Here is a 19,247-nt window from a genome sequence, read left to right as displayed (position 1 = left end):
GGCGCAGTAATCCAGCCTTTCTCAGAGTAGGAAGTGCATGCAGCTTGCGGTAACAGTGAATTGAAAGTACGCCATAAATATGGCGCCAAAAGAGTTTTCAAGCTGATGATAAGAGCTGATTTTTCTCCTCCGTGTTGTCCTTTTTTTTTTTTTTTTTTCCTCTCTCTCCCCCTGTCCTGGGGCAGGAGGGGCGGGCAGGCGGGAGGAGAAGGTTTGCAACACCGGACCCGCCTGTGCATTAGAGCCGAGCGGCGTGCACGTCCAGCGGGCAGAGGAGTGGAGCCAGGCAGGCAGCGGCGGAGCAGAGTGAAGCCGAGGAGAGAGAGAGAGAGAGAGATAGACAGGGACAGAGAGAGAGAGAGAGAGCTCAATGTTTTATTTTTGAAGGAGGGACGTTGCGAAACTGGCTCGCGATCTTTTCTGACTCATCGTTTGGAAATAAAGCATCCTTTTTCTTTTTCTTTTTTTATTTTAACGCCTCGTCCTGCTGCGGCTCTCCGTCCTCCCGTCGCTCCCGTTTCACCGGCACCGGAGCCTCCGAACACACAGTCGGATTTTTTTTTTTTTTGACACTACGTTTGGGGCTTTTTTTTTTTTTTTTTTTGCAAAATGCGACATGCTTTCCTGTGAGCGCTAATGTAGTGTAGTGTACTAGTGTAGTGCGCACCTCGCTCGCAGCCTGCTGCTACACAACACACACACAACACAAGCAACACACAGCGGTGGACGGGCAGCGGGGACCAGCGGCGGCAGCACCGACACCGCGCCGCGTTTGTTGTTGTTGACTTGGCGGAGGCTGCAACTTTAGTCCGGCTGCCACTTTTTTTTTTTTTTTTTTTTTCCTTTTTTTTTAAAGGAGGATTTTATTCCGGATTTGGACTCGTCGGTGGTTGGTCGGTAGGTTCACTTCACGGAGCTGACGCGCTGTCAACACGCACCGTGAGGGGAAGCGAAGCGAAGGGAGGGAAGCGAAGGAAAGGAAAGGGGAAGGGACAGTCCTGTCACCCCAACGTGGATCCAGAGTCGGGGGGTTGGTTTAGCAGCAGCAGCAGCAGCCCGGCAGCAGGCAGCAGGCAGCAGGCAGCGGGCAGCGGGCAGGGCACCGAGTGGGCAAACTGAACTAGTGCTAAACCCTCCACTGTGAAACTACATGTGCCTGGCTCCCAATGATCTCCTAATCTCTGGGAATCGGCCGCCGTCCAGGACTGAGGACGTCTCTGCACCCGAAGCTGACTGCGATCAAGGTAAAAACACACGCATATTATTATTATTTTTTTAGACATGGAGATCAACGCAAAAAAAAAAAACTGAAAAAAGTGTCAGTGTTGCAGAAGCAGTCAAGTCCAGCACTGTGCCGCTGCCGCTGCTGCTGCTAGTGCTGCTAGTATCAGAGCCAGTGCTAGGCTGCTAGCAGCGGGGGCAGCAGCTTGGTACGCACTTTTTTGCAGCGGGCTTGTCAGTCACAGTCAGCGGGGAGCAGGGGGAGCTGGGGGACGGTGTCGGTGCCCTGGACGGACCGTGCACGCTGCTCCAAGAGGAGGAGGAGGTGATGCGTTTATTTAAAAAAAAAAAAAAGAAGCGTTGCAATGAAGGAAAGATAAATATTCGAGCAGCCAGGAGCGCTGTGTTGCAGCCACCCCGAGCTGAAATTAACCGGATAAACTTGTGGCCATGTTGAGCTGCAAAATGCAACGTAATAAACGGTGGGAATCAAGTGTGTGTATGTGTGTGTGAGCAGGAGCAATGTGTGTGTGTGTGTGTGTGTGCAGCTGGACCGGATCCAAGTGTGGGTTATTTATTTTTTTGCGCGTAATTGCAACAAATAGGCTCATTTGCTGCACTGTAGCGAGGAATGTGAGTTGAACTTGCAGGCGCACACATGCACACATGCATGCACGCACATGCATGGGGCTACACACACACACACGTATAGACACATAGGATGATGTGCGATGAAGTTGTATGTGGAGCATCAAGCAGCATCAAGCAGCAGGTCTGGGTGCAGGCAGGGTGGTGGCACCAAACGTTCACAGTCCTCGGATGATTCGCAGGTTCCTTCACTCCTTCAGAGGAAGAGGAGGAAGAGGAGGAGGAGGAGGGGTGGTGGTGGTGGAGGAGGAGAGGAAACCAGGGGGAGCAGCAGTGCTTTTAGGAAGGCTGAGCACGCAACCACACACATACACACATCAAGGAATTAGAGCAACTCCTCTCTGCCTCCTTCACCCTCCTCCTCCTCCTCCTGCTGCTTCGTGCTGTGCAGATCTAGCTGGCTTTAGGACAGAGGAGGGTGGGGTGTGTGTGTGTGTGTGTGTGTGGTGAGGAGAGGAGGAGGGGGGGGGGGGGGGTGTTGGCTGTTGTTTACCTCATCTAAGTCAGAGTGCTATCTGTGTCCCTGGGTTGGATGAGTGTGGCTGTTTCATAAACAACAACAGCAGCAGCAGCAGCAGCAGCAGCAGCAGCAGCAGCAGCATCTCGGGGGTTGAACATGTGGATGCAGGTGCTGCTGACGCTGGAGTCGTCCGGTGTGAGCAGGATTAATGGGGTGGAAGTGAAGTGGGGCATTTGCCTCTGGTGTGATTCCTGCTCTGTGGCTGATGTGTGCTGCTCTGCTCTGCTCTGCTCTTCGTCATAATTGCCTGGAGAACCTCTGAAGAATATTGTGTGTGTGTGTGTGTGTCTGCCTATTAGTGCTGATCATTAATGGATGTAGCCGTTTATCCAGATTTCTTCTTTTTCTTTTTTCTTTTCTTTTTTTTTTGGAGTATTAATTTTCTGATGGCTCAACTCAACTGAACTTGGCTTTAGTCTTGAATCAATTAAGCTCGAATCATCTGGGGGCTTGTTAAATGTTCCCGGTTGTCACACTGTACCCCCCCCCCCCCCCCCCCTCCTCCTCCTCCTCCTCCTCATCCTCTTCCTCTTCCACCACCACCATCATCATCATCATCATCATCACATGCACATGTACCTACCTACCACCAGCCCTCGGTGTTGTGTCTCCTGCTCACTTTAAACACATATTCGAGTGCAGATCCATGTGCGACTCTCTTTCTCTCTCTCTCTCTCTCTCTCTCTCTCTCTCTCTCTCTCTCTCTCTCTCTCTCTCTCTCTCTCTCTTTCTCTCTCTCTCTCAACAAACTCTCGCACACAGACGCACAAACACACACACACACACACACACATACACACATAACCCTCCTCCTGCTGGGTATGAAACCGGAGATGAGTCATGGCGTGTGGGGGCATAACAACTCTGTCTCAGTCCCTCTATCCCCCCCTTCTCTGTCTTTCACATCTTTCCTGATGCAGTGCTATCTTGTCTTCTCTCTCTCTCTCTCTCTCTCTCTCTCTCTCTCTCTCTCTCTCTCTCTCTCTCTCTCTCTCCCTCCCTCCCCTCCCTCAAGGCTCTCTCCTCTCCTCTCCTCTCTTCTCTCTCGCCCAGAGACAGTGGTTGTTTACAAGGCAGGAGAACAGGGATGGGAGCTGTTTTCATTTTGCATCCGTTTTTCTTTTTTCTGTTTTTTTTGGTGATGGCTGCCCTCCAGACACTCGTCCATGTTTCAATCCCTCCTTCATCATCCTCATCCCTCCACCTCATCCATCGCTCCCTTTCTCTCCATCCATCCTCCATATATTAAACCTTTCCCCATCATCAACTCATGCTTCCTCCTTTCCTCCTCGTCATCTCTCCATCAAGATGTGATCTCTCTCTGGACGCTCAGCTGGAAGAACAAGTGTGTGTGTGTGTGTGTGTGTGTGTGGGTGTCCATATGTATCACTTCTCCCCGTCCAGTGTGTTATGTGAAACTCGAGCGTGCAGACCTTTTAAGCCTCACATGTGTACATACGCACACGTGTGTGTGGGCGGGGGTGTAGCAGCGTAGCATGAGTGTGTGTGTGTGTGTTTGTGTCTGCTGCGTTAAGCGCTGAGCTCTGATTGGTCGGAAAAGGGGGTAAGGACCCCCACGTGGTACGTTGTATCGCATTAGCAGCTACGTAGTGAGGAGGAAGAGGAGGAGGAGGAGGGGGAGGGGGAGGGTTGTTCATGAATGGCCCAGTGACGTCACGCAAACTGTACACTCAATCCCACACACAGACGCACATACATATACATACACACATGTTTTAACACACGACTATAGAAGGCTTCAGGGCAGAAGCGTGTCTGTATGTATGTGTGTATCTGTGTGTGTGTGATTCAGTAATACGTGTCAGATAAGAAGGATAGGAACTAAGTGAGCTGAGGGATTTGTGTGTGTGTGTGTGTGTGTGCGTGCCTGGAGGCGTGTTGGCTAGCTGTCATGTCACCAGCTCTCTGCTCTGCTACCAACTAACTAACTAACCTGTGTGTGCGTGCTGTCGCTGGTGTGTTAGTTCCCATATGCTTTGATATTCAGATGTTACAAAGGTCCAGACCTGCTGTTGATTCAGTGGTTAATGCTTGAAGTTTTAGGGATGTCACAATTACTTGTTTTCACAATTAATCGCGGTATTAAACGCCACAATTAATTGATCGTAAAGATTCCTAAATACCGTCACTTTCCAAAAAAAGATTATGTCAGAACTGTATTGGCAGATGTGCACCAAAGTAAAGGTAAATGCACAGAAACTGGTCCAATTGGTAGGAATTTAAATGCTAGAGTCAGTGTCATTTGTAATAATAAAAAAAGATAAAAATTAACTTAAACATTTGGTATAGATGACAATTAATGACTTATATATTTCAAACACTTTAATAATTGGTCATATTTTAATAGATACTTTGTGGAAATAATTAGTAATATAATTATATTTTAACTATATTTGACTTTAGGGTTAGTTTGACTTAACACATTAATAGTGTTTGAAATTAATTGATGCATAATAATCATGGTAATCGTAATACTGTGATCATTTCTCTGATAATAATCGTACCTATAAATCTGTAATCGTGACATCCCTAGTAAAAAAAGACAATAAAGAAGTGTTGTGATGTTTTCTACGTGACTTTATCATGTTGAATAAAGGAAGTTAAAGGAAGTGGACAGGATAAAGGAGACGTTATGAAACTCTTACAAACGTTGTCCTGGTTTCCTCCCATGCAGCTTTGCAACATGAAACCGACCATGTGGTGGATTAAACGCTGCAGCCATGTTTTCATGCATTAGCCAGTGTGTGTGTGTGTGTGTGTGTGTGTGTTAGCGCTCAGTAGATGACCCTGCTGTGGCCTAGTGCCTCATTAGTGGGTTCCTTAGTGTGTGTGTGTGTGTGTGTTAACCTGCTGTTGAGTGGGCAGGACATGACGTCAGGCTTCAGGAGGAGGAGGGGTGGTGGTGGTGGTGGTGTTTTAATTTTGTTCCTGCTCCACTGTGACTCAGCCTTGTTAGTTAAGGATAATTGCAAAGTCTGCACACCTGCACAAGTCACAGAGGAGGAAAGAAGTGGCGCACACACACACACACATACACACACCCCATACACACACACTTATATTTCACAGAAAGATCTTTTTTGCAGGAGTAATCTGGAATGAGCTTCATCGCTCAGCGCCGGTCCCTCGCTGACTGAATAAGAGCAGTGAACGTTCTGGTGCAGCAGATGGTTTTTCAGATAAAATTAATGATCCATTTTTATATTTTTTTTGTAGTTTTTTTTTTTGTTGTTGTCATAGTTCACAGCAAAGTCTGTGTTGTTACCATGACGGCGTTGACAGCGATATGATCAGAGCGAACCTCACCGAGGTTATGATTCATCGTTTGTACTCATTTCACATCTCTTCATTTCCCCTCAAATGAGCCAGAAAACCACGGCGACGGTCCCGTAATGAAGGACTTCATACGCGTTAGAGACGATCTGACATGGGTTTACTTTTCATAATATGATTCATCCAACATTTCTCTGGTTTCTTTCTTTCTGCTTCTGCAGTGTGAAGATCTGCTGCGTCTTTGGGTTTTTGGGGTCATTGATTAGTAGCCTTGAACATGGTCCCTCAGCTTGGATGGTTAGATGGCTGATCTATGTGGTTAACACGACCTTTCAGTCCACGACATCACATACGTCAGTTAACGCAGCAGCGGTTGTGAGTTTTAACGTGTTTTTACAAAAGGGCGTTTGTCAGTAAGCGGCTGAACGAGACCACAACGGTTGTCGAGGGAGGGCGTCGCCAACCGTCACCACGTATATCACACGTATAGATCTTTCCAAAAAAAAAAACAATAGTTAAGAAGACTCTTTCTTTATCTTTATTGAACTGTGTTATAATTCATCACACTCTTCCTCCTCTCTCTCCTTCTCTATCTGCCTGCTTGCAAAAAAAAAAAAACTCCTACTCGTCTTTCAGGGGTGAAAAAAAAAGAAATGTCTGAAGGCAGTAAGCAGAGTGATGGACAGGCTGACAGATGCTGCCTGAGCTCCTGATGGGAAGAGTTTCAGGAGTGTGTGTGTGTGTGTGTGTATATATATATATGTGTGTGTGTTTGTGGGGAGAGAGTGGAGCAAGTAAACAAGAGACAGAAACAGTATGTTGGACCTTCCTTTGCTGTTTGAACACCTGGTGATCCGGTATGGAAATAAGCTTCTGACTCACCGTGAGCATCCTTGAACATTTAACTTGCACTCAGTGTGTATTTAAAAGCAGCAAATACATCAAAGTTAATAAAAAAAAGAAAGAAAGAAAAAAAGGCAGAAGACCTGAGGTTCAGAGAGAAGAAGGGAGGAGGTGGAGGCAGGTTAAATAACTGTACTTTTTGTTATATTGCGAATGAATGGCAGTTGTTGAGCTTTAAAAAAATGATCCAGTTTGAAACGGAGGCGATAAACAGTGTGGAAGAGGAAGGACAGAGGAGGAGGAGGAGGAGGAGCGGTGGTGTAGAGGTGAGGAGAGATGCAGGAGGGAGGAGGCGAGGACAAGAAGGTGAAGCCAACAGGGACACGAAGGAGGAGGGAGGGGAGATGTAGGGAGGGTAGGATGAAAGAGGACAGGAAGCAGGAGGAGGAGGGAGGAGGGAGGAGGGAGGAGGAGGGGGGGCAGGTAGATAAACAGGGAGGTGGTAGCCGGGGTCGCAGGGAGTGAAGGGCAGTGTGTTCATCCTCCATCTCTCCCTCCTTTTCATCCCTCCTTCACTCCCTCCCAGGAGCTAATGAACTCCTGATGGCAGCGGAGATGGGGAGCGATGGATCAATCCATCTCTCTCTCTCTGTTTCTTTCTTTCTCTCTCTTTCCCTCCCTCCTCCCACCTGTCCTCCTCCTCCTCCTCCTCCTCCCCCCCCTCCTCTTTGCTCTCTCTCTCCTCTCTGGTTTTTGGCAGGGCCCCAGCCTCGCTGGCTCAGACTCACCTCCTTCATTGTTTGTCAGCAGATTTTGGGAGACGGAGTGGGAGGCTTAGTTAGAAAATTATTTGGACCTCTGCCTCTTCCTTCTTTTCTTCTTTTCATTACTTCTCTCTCTCTCTCTCTGTTTTCCTCTCTCTCTCTCTCGTTCCTGCTCTCATAATGCAGCGGCAGCAGCAGGAGCAGTGGCAGCATCAATAAATATTGTGTTAATGTTCTGGTGGCTGGAGCCAGCGAGGTGATAAAGGAAATCTATTTGATTTCTGCGGCTCGTTTGTTTGACCCGACGCCTCCTCGGCCGCCGTGCATATTGTGTCTGAATGTACTCAATGTATGTGTGTGTGTGTGTGTGTGTGTGTGTGTACAGCTTTGTACTTAGTGAGTTTCTCCTGTAATTCCTTTCATTTATTCCCTCCCTGGCTTCCGCTCCCTCGTTTGTTCGCTCCTTCGCTCGTCCTCCTCCCTCCTCTTCGTCTTGTTTCTCTGCTCCAAGACTCAGAGTTGTGTTGAGCAACTCTGGTTGTTGATCCACAGCGTGAGAACTCATCTCTCACCGTGTCGAGTGTTGGACGCTGTCAAATCATCGTCCTGTTATGATTCTTCTCGAAGGGCTGAAGTGTTCGTGCTTATTTCCAACAGCTACAATCAAGTGTGATTTGAGAAGCTCCAGTCTCAGAGACGGACTCCAGATGCTAATCGCTCAGAGGCGTTCAAGTTCCAACCCTGTGGATACGGCCAGTGGTTTTTCTGACTGCAAATAAATTGATTAATGCATAAATAAAGAATCAATCGACCCAATTCTGACAATAGAAATGTGACAGCAGGTTGGTTTCACTCTAGCTGCAGCATACTGACACTGTTTACTATTTTAATGTTCTTCATTCTGGTCGGATGCTGACAGATATCTATATATTCAAACCTGCTTTCTCTGTTGAGTGCAAAATAAGGTTTAAAGGGATAGTTCAACATTTTGGCAAATTGGCCCATTGCTATAATCCCTATAGTCATAGCAGTAGGTTCGTTACCTTTATTTGTCAGTGCAAGCTATTTTTAGAACGGTGGAGCAGAGCCGTGAGCTGCTCAGAGCTACGCTACAGAGGCTCATGGGATTTCTTGGTTTGGTAAATTCATGCAAAACCGCTGATGTGCTTTCCCGTCGGGGGCAGTTTTTCAGCAAACAGTCTCTCTGCATTTGCCTCTAAAACAACTCCGCCTCATAACGTTCCTTTATTATCTCATAGCGTGGTGAATGTGCAGGTCACAACTTGTCCAACAGAGCATTTTGGAGTTGTTGGATTTGCACTTGATGAGTTTGATGATGGAAACTAAGAAATCCCATTAGCCTCCGTAGCGTAGCTCTGAGCAGCTCACGGCTCTGCTCCGCCGTTCTAAAAATAGCTTGCACCGACAATTAAAGGTAATGAACCTACTGCTAGGACTATAGCGATTATGGCAATGGGCCAATTTGCCAAAATGTTGAACTATCCCTTTAAATAGAATTTAATTGACCAACTAAATGATTTTATTGTCTCTCTGCAACAGTGAGGCTTAGGTGAATTTTGCAGGAGACCAAGCAGCATCAGCTTATTCCTGATTGAAAGATTTCAGCGTGAGAACAAAGGTGAGGCTGCAGGCTGCCTCAATGAAATGCCAGCGGAAATGCCACCAAAACCAAAACAAAACAAACAAACAAAAAAAACATTTAGAAGCATCTGAATGAGCTGAAAATAACTGTAACCTCCCGGGTTCGTCAGTGGTCGACGTCATTAACGTTGAGCGACTAAACACTGGCACGTACAAGATGATTCATTCATTCCTTCATTCACTTTCCCTGAAGGACCAACACTACGTTCGAGATAAGCATCGTCAGCCAGTGTTCCTTATTTAACCCGGGCTGCAGCGAGCAGCAGCAACACGCAGCGTTTGGAGGTTTTTTTTTGTTTTGTTTCTGTTCTTTCACACTCGAGTTGGGGCGGCTTCGTTTCCCCCTGAGAGCAATACCGGAAAACTAATTTACTTTACAGAGACTGCGGTCTTCTGGATCTGACATGAGGAGCGAGCTTCCCCCCCCCCCCAGTGGGTCCCTGTGGAGGGGGGAGGAGGGAGGGGGGAGGGACCACAGGGGAGAGGGCTGATGGGAATGGTGATGGTGATATCAGCATCAGAGAGTGACTCATGACTGCTCTTAAGTGGCTCTGAGCTTTCCAGTCAGTCAGGAGATGTTCGTGTGTGTGTGTGTGTGTGTGTGTTTGTGTGTGTGTTGTGAGTACGTCATTAAAGTTTCCGGCTGAGATGTTGAGCACCGCGGCGTGCTGTGGTTTTTGTCCGTGTGCTTGTGGTTTTTTCACCTTTTTGGTTGCAGACACACAACCTCACACACTTTACACCTTCACAACAATGGACAATTTTGAATCTGATTTTTTTCGCTCATATGTGACCCATATCTGATTTGCTTTTGACAGTGTGAATAGCACAAGTCGCATTGAATCTGACATTTTCCAATCAGATTCAGGCCACTTTTAAATGTGGTACTGAATCGGATATGTATCAGATTTTTTAAAATGCGAAGCAATCTGAACAGCCAGGACGCATTTAATGCGACTTTGACGTCATTCTGACCCGCGCTGCACTGTTTTGTAAATGAATGACAAACAAAGTTGATTGAAAAAAAAAGTGTGCCACAGGCGGGAGCCAGGAACAGAATCAAAATATGGATATCAGAGCAAGGTTGATAGCGTAGTGGGGAGAGATGCTACTCTAGCACGCGGGAGACCAAGGTTCGAATCTGATGTGAATTTTTTTTTAGCATTAAAGCAGAAGTAAGCAATATTTTTGTGTTAATATAAGTCTTAAATAGTTATATCTTCCGACAGCAATCACTTACATAGAGTGTTTGGACCGAAACACGGGTCTGTCAGTCACTCTGCTCTGCTCTGAGCCGAGGAGAAAACTTTTCTCGTATCCTACAAGTTTTATCCAATGAGGAGAGAGAACGGCATGAAGGGCTGTGTGTGCAGCCAAGGGATGCGCGTGAATGTGGTGACGTAGGGACGAGGACCAATAGATCCATGACGAGGGCGGGGGCTGCTAACTCCATCGGCTGACAAGACGTTATGGTGCGTTCAAGGCAACTCGTAACTCGTGTTTTTCCGACCTGTGAAGTCATACCAGTTCGATCTGGTACGAGTTCACGGGTCGGAAGTTACGAGTGGCCGTTATAGTGACTTTCACAGGTAAAACAGGTCAGAAAAACGCGAGTGGGTTGCCTGGAACGCTACAAAGTCGTAAGTCGTGACTTGAAGCTGTAATTTACGGTTTCAAAAGCCTGCCTGGAACGCAGCATTAGCCAAAATGACCGGATCGCTTACTTCTGCTTTAAGCCTACAAGTCCTACAATACCGGTGGGTCACTTCAGGAGTGTGAGCTGTTCACACAGCAATCCGCAGACAGGCCACGTTTAAAGACGTTGTGTGAACAGCCAAACAAAAAATCCGATTTGAGCAATAAATCGGAATTGTGCATTAAGACCTGCAGCGTGAACGTAGCCTGTGTGCACGTGTGCTGCAGGGTCTGGAGTAAAAAGTCGTCAGTTTGCATCATCTCCAAACACCGATGATCGTGTGTGTGCGCTAAAATAATGGTAATATTTCAGTCTGTCAGGAATCGATCAATCAGTTCTCCAGAGACGATCAGTTTACGATTGATCTCTATCAATAATGTATCGTTGCACAATGATGTCAAACTTCAGCTAAGACATAACCGTTGCAGTAGAGAACTGTTTCCAGCGTTTCATGTTACTGGACTATGATGCAACAGATGCACCATGTTTACCCCAGTGGCTGATGGGAAATAAATCTTCCTACACACACACACACACACACACACACACACACACACACACACACACACACACACACACATACACTTGTCCCCTCCCCCCACAACACCGAAAACATAAAGTCTTCCTGCTGAAATATTTGAGAGCTGCAACATGGATTCTTTCCAATTTTGTCCGTACACACCAAGCCAGAAGTGTGTGTATGTGTGTGTGTGTGTGTGTGTGTGTGTGTGTCTAGCTTTCATGTTCAGCTTTTGAGTAGGTCGCTGTCTTCTTTCTTGCACACCTGTTAGCGCGGGACGTTTGATGTGTGTGATGTGTGTCAAATGTGTTTTTTCCTCGTTCTTTTTTTTTCTCTCTCTCTCTCTCTCTCTCTCTCTCTCTCTCTCTCTCTCTCTCTCTCTCTCTCTCTCTCTCTCTCTCTCTCTCTCTCTCCTACCGAGCAACATGAATCTTTACTGTGTGTGTGTGTGTGTGTGTTTGAAGTTAAATACTAAATACTTGATAACTGACATCACAGATTGGTCGACACGCACATTCAAATATGCACCTACACACTCTGACATTTGGATTCTTTCAGCTCATTCATAATAGTTGCCCTATTTTCTTCATCTCTCTCTCTCTCTCTCTCTTTGTCTCTTGTTCTTTTTCCGTCTCTGTCTTTTCTCTCCCTGGTCTCTGAACCTCACTTTATAAATCTTTTGTGATTCTTTTCTTCGGTGCTCTTTCCTTCTACACCTGTCAAACTCGTCGGTGTGAACCCCCCCCCCCTTTCTCTTTTACCTTCCCTTTCTGCAGCGGCTCTGTCCAAAAATAGCTGTTTGTCTGTGCGTGTGTGTGTGTGTGCGTGTGTGTGTGTGTGGAAGATGAATTGGGGAGTTGAGTGAAGGAAAGAGTGAAAATAGACTTGGACGTGTGTGTGTGTGTGTGTGTTGCAGTCTTCCCTGCATGCCTTCTAGCTGTTGCTGTCTTACTCGTACGCACATTAACACTGCACAGAAAGGTAGCAAACACACACACATGCACACACACCTGTCCAACTCATCTTATCTTGCCTGTTGTTTTTTTTCCCTGTGAAGAAGAGGAAATATTCAGTGAGAGAAACAGAGAGAGAGAGAAAGAGAGATTTGATTTTTAAAATAAACCTTTATTACCGGTTCGTCCTTTACCACAATTCTCTGTTGTTAATCACAAATTACAACAAAGCGCAAAAGACCCTGATCAGAGTGAAAGGCAGATGACACAGAAAAATCAAAACTTCAGAACCAATGAAGAGAGAGATAGAGAGAGAGAGATGATGATGGACGGATGAGTGGAGATCTGGAGAGGAGGGAGAGAGAGCAGCAGCAGCAGTGAAGGGGAGAAGAAGATGTGGAGATAGAGAGGAGACGATAAGAGGAGAGGTGGAGTTGTGTTTTCTTGGTTTTGTTGCTGCCAAAAGGATTTTTAGGATTTTTTTCTTTTTTTTTTTGCAGGAGGGGTTTGTTCCCTAGGCAGCAGGATCTCAACACACACACATACACACATACACACAGACAGATCAGAGTCATAAGGGAAGACGGAGACACACACACACACACACACACACACACACCCAGGCAGATAAATACACACCATAAATGCACCAATATTCAAACCTCCACCCTGGATACACACACACGCACACACATGCACAGATATACAGCCATGGCGCTGCCTCAGAGAGATGACTTGTTATGAAGCAATTTATATGCAAGGATTCTTTATCAAACTGACTGACCTCTGGCTCCTCAAGGAGCGCTGAGCACCGGCCAGCTGTGTGTGTGTGTGTGTGTGTGTGTGTGTGTGTGTGTGTGTGTGTGAGCTGTTTGGCAAACAGCTTCACCCTCTTCAGATTGTTGTTGATGCTTATGTCATTACAGTGTATTTGTGTGTGAGTTCACCTTCATCGTCTGCACTAACAATATTCTCTTTATAAGCTCGCTGTGGTTTATACATTAAAACAACAAATGCATGTGTGTGTTTGTGTGTGTGCATGTGTGTGTGTGTGTGTGTGCATGTGTATTTGTGTGTGTGTGTGAGTGTGTGCATGTGTATTTGTGTGTGTGTGTGTGTGTGTGCATGTGTATTTGTGTGTGTGTGTGAGTGTGTGCATGTGTATTTGTGTGTGTGTGTGTGTGTGAGTGTGTTTGTGTGTCCAGATGTTCCAGCAGTTATTCGCTGTCTGTTTGTTGTTGATGGCTCTGTCTGCTTCTCCTGACAGCCAGACTGCCTACTCATCTCAAGAGAGCACTACGTGTGTGTGTCTGTGTGTTTGTGTGTGTGTGTGTGTGTGTGTTAAGGGAGAGAGAGAGAGCGAGAGAGAGAGCTCATTTCAGACTGATGGCCTGTGCTCGTTAACCAACCATTAACCATCAACTGACAAGATCAAAATGTACTACTCCGAATGGTCGAGTGTCTGTAAAGTGGACCAGAAAGATCCAGAGTGTCTAAACAGAGAGGGACACACACACATACGCACACATGCATGCATGCACACACACACACACACACACAGAGGAGGGGGATGGTCCAGGAACATGTAAAAGAAAAAAAAAGAAGAAGCTCTACATTATGAATTCATGAGGTTATTCTAAAGATCAGCTGCAGCTCCACATGTGATTAAAGAAGGAGTTGAGTTCAGACCAACAGCAGCATCACACCTCATTAGAATAAAATAAAATAAAACACACAGACCTGCCTCCGTCCTCTCTGAGTGGTTCTAACTCACAGGTGATAACGTGTTGGCATGACGATGGGTCTGTTGTTGTTGACTGTAACAGGGACCAGGACTGTTGACTGATGCTGCTTATCAGTTTCTGATCAGCTGATGCTGAAGCGATTGAAGGCTGTGCACTTCAGTACGATCACATGTTTCTGGTGAAAACAGGAAGCTAGGGATGGGATGGGTATTGATCTTCGTCTACAGCAGCCAATCACATCGACTGTGTGAGCACCACCTGTGGGATCATCTGCTGCTGTGGAGGACATATCTCCCTCACACACACACACACACACACACACACACACTGTGGACCTGTGTGACCGGCAGGATTTATATTTCAGTGGGGGGGACGAATAAATTCAAGAAACAGTTTTTATTATATCGGGGTTCCCACGCGTCCTGGAAAACCTGGAAAATGGTTGACCAATTTTCCAGTCATGGAAAACACATGGAAAATGAGGAAAAAAGTAAAATGTCCTTGAAAAGCTTGAGTTGTCCTGGAAAACTTCTTGACATTAGCTACCAGAACTCTGCTTGACTTTTTCAGACCCTGCTAAGGATTTGTTTTCCAAAGAAAACTAGAGACTTTGAGTTGATGAGTGTTTCCAGTGTTGGACCGGGAGCATAAAGTCTTCTTTCAGAGTGACAGGTAGAGGAGCAGAGAGCTGTTGTGGGCGAGGTTTAAAAAACAAAAACAACATGTTTGTGTTGTTCTATGATGACTTTGTTATAATTTCTAAGCATGTAAGAGATTATTTCATTTTCAGTTGGAGCCACATCTTTAAATCAGACTGCTGAGGGTGAGAGAGGAATAAACAGAAACAAACTTGTTAAATGTACAAAGTTGGGTACAACCAGAGACGTTATAATATGAGTACAACTGTCAAAAAGAGCACTTCTCCGAAGCATGAATGGGACAGGGGACGTATTAGCGTAATAACATGTCTTTCAGACTGTAATGGCTGAAAATGTCCTGGAAAATGATTTCATGAAAAGAGTGGGAACCATGTTAGATGTTGAATTAGGAACGCCCTCGAGTGCAGGATGAGTCATCGAACGTCAGATAAAAAACTTTATGATATAAATGTGGCAAATATCAACAGATCCATGAACAATTAAGATGTGGACACAGGATTAAAGCGGGAAAATACATTTTTGCATTTCATGGAGTCTTTAATTATAAACAACACATGGTTGTTTTTCCTGCTCCTCACATCTTTAAACGGCTGCTTGATGGTGAAGACCTGGTTTTAAAGTTCAGGTTAGAATTAGGTTGAGGTTACTGGGCAAAGGAAATTATGGCAATGAAAGACCTGTTTGTGTGTGTGTGTGTGTGTGTGTGTGTGTGTGTGTGTGTGTGTGTGTGTGTGTGAGAGTGTGTGTTGCCTGCTGGGCCTTTTGCAGCCCCAGTCTTTTAATAATAGATCACCATCATTGCAACCATTGTTGTGTGCTGACCTTAAGTGCTGCAAAGTGCTGCGAGAAGACACCGAGCCACGCGGGTGCTTCTGCTGAAGTGGGTGCACTGTCATCTCCAGGCTGTCTGTGGGCGGGGGGAGGGGGGAGGGGGAGGGGGGACAGACAGACAGAGAGACACAGAGAGAGACAAACAGACAGACAGACAGACAGGCAGCCAAGCAGTGCGGCTGAAATACTTGCAGACAGACAAACAGATGGCGGGTAAAAAGGGGGTAGACGGGCAGAAAGGCAGAAGAGTCAAGCAGTCAGACAGACAGAAAGACAGATGGCGAGCTTATAGGCAGGCAGAAGGACGGACAGAATGACAAGTGGAACGCGGCCAGTCACATGGGTTTGGAAACGAGGAGACAGACAGAGAGACAGAGAGACAGAAACGGACGAAAAGTCTCGCAAAACATCCTGCGTTATTCACTCAGGGCCGAGCAGAACCTGACACATGTTTACGCAAAGATCCGCCTGACTGCACACGCTGATCGCTGATCAGTGAAACGGCCTCGATTCCACGCTGAAACCATTAGCTGATTAATCAAAGTGTGCTTTATAAACGAATTGCCTGCTGATCAACAATTAATTGCCTGTTAATTGATGGTCGACAGCCAAACCCTTTCCTCATCTGAGCCTCTCTAATGTGAGCGTTTCTGGGTTTCTTTTTTTTGATTTCCCCGTTAATGAAATATCTTTTTATAGACGTTTTTATAGATCAAATGATGAACGGATTAGTAGGAAACATAATTTGGAAACCAATCAAGCGGGAAAATCATTTGTTTGTTTTCAGCCCTCGCTGTTAACGCGCTAGGTGTCTGGCTCGGCTTTGTCATTTTCTGAGAACAAACATCACAGGAGTCGTCCCAACCTGCGAGAGAAAGTGAGAAAATTAACAGAAAATCTAAAAGAAATAAAAACATGTCGCAGTTTGATTGACGGCTACGATGTGAGCGGAGTGCACCACTTTTCCAACACATTTCTTCTTGCCTTTGGTAAACCACACGATGCTGTCAAGATGTTCTCAAACCAAACACTGCTTTTTTTTCTTTATTTTTTATGACACTTTATCTACAGTGGCATCTGCTATCGGGGAAAATGACACAGATGAAGCTTCAGCGGCTTCAGCAGCCGAGCCGAGAAGATAAACCTGCTCCTCACTCTGCCACAAACACCGTTCACAGCTGATGCTCTGCACAATGCAAACGTGAACATTACACTGTTGCAGTGTCAGTTCACAATCACACCTAGAAAGAACTAGTTCAGGTCATAAAGATGAAAATGAACTAGTTCACGTTCATTTGTACCGTTTCTAGGCCTCCTGCCTCCTCCAAATCACTGCCACTGCCAAACTGAATGACTTATTGAATCACAGACATGAGCTACATTGGTAGTGAGATAATATTTTTGCCACTTGAACAACCTGTCATATTCTGCTCTAAGTGAAAAACCAGGTGTAGTTAAAGTACAGTGTTGTGAAAAAGTATTTGCCCCCTTCCTGATTTCTTAGTTTTTTGCGTATTTGTCACACTTACATGTTTATGATCATCAAACAAATTAGGATATTAGACAAAGATAACCCAAATAAATATAAAATGCAGTTTTTCAATGATGATTACATTTTTTAAAGGGATAGTTCAACATATTGGCAAATTGGCCCATTGCCATAATCCCTGATTTGTTGCCTTTAATTGTCGGTGCAAGCTATTTTTAGAACGGCGGAGCAGAGCCGCGAGCTGCTCAGAGCTAAGCTACGTAGGCTAATGGGATTTCTTGGTTTCTGTTATTATCTCATAGTGTGGTGAATGTGCAGGTCACAACTTGTTCACCAGAGCATTTTAGAGTTGTTGGATTGTGTATTTGATGAGTTTGATGAGGGAAACCAAGAAATCCCATGAGCCCCTGTAGCATAGCTCTGAGCAGCTCGCAGCTCTGCTCCGCCGTTCTAAAAGTAGCTTGCACCGACAATTAAAGGTAACAAACCTACTGCTATGATTATAGGGATTATGGCAATGGGCCAATTTGCCAAAATGTTGAACTATTCCTTTCAGGGAAAAGAGCTATCCAAACTTGGCCCTATGTGGAAAAGTAATTGCCCCCCTTATTAAATGACAGACTAGCTGTGATAAAACAACTTTTTGGGAAAACTGAGTTCAATTTCACTGTCCACACCGCAGTCTGATCACTGCCAGACCTGTTGAATCAAGAAATCACTTCAATAGAAGCTGTTTGCATGAAGTGAAGGAGGCTAAAAGATCTAAAAAATCAAAACATCATGCTGCGATCTAAAGAAATTTAAAGAAAAGATGAGAAACAAAATCATTTACTTTTTCTAAAGCGTTGGGACTGGAAGCACCTGCAGCGCAATCTGCATCTGCTGTGTCTTTTTTTCTCCCCGTCTTTCTTCACGTGTTTGTTCATAAAACTGCTTCTCAAACAAACCATCCTCAGCTGTAGTGGATGATGCATCTGTACTGTCTGTGCTGCAGCAACACAGCCTGCTGTTGATGCTGGGCTGTTTCCATGGAGACGGTCATGCAGCGTGCCATAAAAACCAACCCCTAAAATGTGCACGGTCATCATTTGTAAAACTGTAAAACTGGTTCAGTTTGGAATATGAACATCTTCAACATGGCTTGGATTTATCGCCGTCATAGTCAGAGGCCACTAGAAACTCTGTCCTCACCAGTTACATCCCATAATTTTAGAGATCTCCAGCAGGAGACAGGAAACACACACGAAGGGTTTGTTTACTCTTGTGTTTCCTGTCAGATTCTCATTCTGGTCAAAACTGATAAAGACAAGTGACGTGTAACTTACTTTTTCTTTTTTTTTTTTTTAAACTTCCTCATTGCAAAAGGCTGAGAGCTTTTTATCAGAGCACTGGATTATGTTGCATAAACACAGCTGAGTTGGATTACCGAGGCGCTGGGTTCCTGACATTGTTCTCACCTGCAGCAGTGATGCAGCTCCAGAAGTGGGAGTAAAGCTGCTGTAAACATGCAGCGCCCTCAAACACTCATCCATCAAGTGCACGCTGTTCCTCTTGGAGCCGTAACAGCTGCTCTCATCCGACTGAAACTCACCCTACTTCAGCAGCGCGGGGCGTGTTTCACTTCCTCAAGTCGCTGACGCACGCTTTCTGTCCCACCTGCAGCTGCCGGTCCAGATACGACTGCTTTTCTTCCGTCCGGATCGGTTGCACGTTTTTTTTGTTTTGTTTTGTTTTGTTTTTTTGAGAGCGCATCAGCAGCAGATCCTCTTTTAAAAGCTCAGTCAGACTCTCCACGGTGTCACCGTCAGCCAATTAATTAGCACCCCAGGCGACTTGGCTTTCCCAGCATGCATTAGTCAACCTTCTCTTATTGTAAATGTCTTGGGCTGACACTCAACTATTCACCAAATATGTGGCGCACACACACACACACACACACATATATGGGCATAAAAACCCGAGCCGGAGACTTGAGGTAACCTGTGTCATCCTGGTTGTTTAAGTGTCAGCTTTACACCTCACATCAAATCTGCTCTACTGTTCAAGACACTGGATGCAGTGCATTCATTTCTTAAATTAGCATGTTTCGTATTTCCTCAATCTGCGTCAAAATGGTCACATTATTTTCCTCTTAACAACCGTATAACTGCAAAAACAACATAGATGGGACAGACCGTGACCTGGAGCCAAATGAGTGAAGTGAAATTAGTGATAATATACTAGAATAAATCCAACTAGATAAACTTATAAATTAACTTATTGTATAGATTATAATGACAAGGAAGCTTGATGTTTGGGTTTGGATGTAATGAAGTGGTTGTATGCTGGTAAATCGATGCCTGACTTACACAAGTGATAATGAAGTTGTTCATAAAAGCAAAGATTAAACCCCTGTCACACCT

At 45.5% G+C, this 19,247-nt stretch overlaps 1 protein-coding gene across 1 annotated transcript in view; it reads left to right on the top strand.

Moving 5' to 3' along the window:
• The first annotated feature begins 1,030 nt into the window (after positions 1 to 1,030).
• jade2 (jade family PHD finger 2) overlaps positions 1,031 to 19,247 on the top strand; it is a 193,530-nt gene continuing 175,313 nt past the window's right edge. Inside the window, exon 1 of the mRNA XM_083987249.1 lies at positions 1,031 to 1,244. The gene's annotated coding sequence lies outside the window, so the exon portion shown is untranslated. The remainder of the gene's footprint in view (positions 1,245 to 19,247) is intronic.

This window comes from Trachurus trachurus, assembly GCF_905171665.1.
Source record: "Trachurus trachurus genome assembly, chromosome: 14".
Lineage (NCBI taxonomy): Eukaryota > Metazoa > Chordata > Actinopteri > Carangiformes > Carangidae > Trachurus > Trachurus trachurus.
Note: the sequence above shows the minus strand (reverse complement) of the source record. Positions and strands in the feature narration are given on the sequence as shown.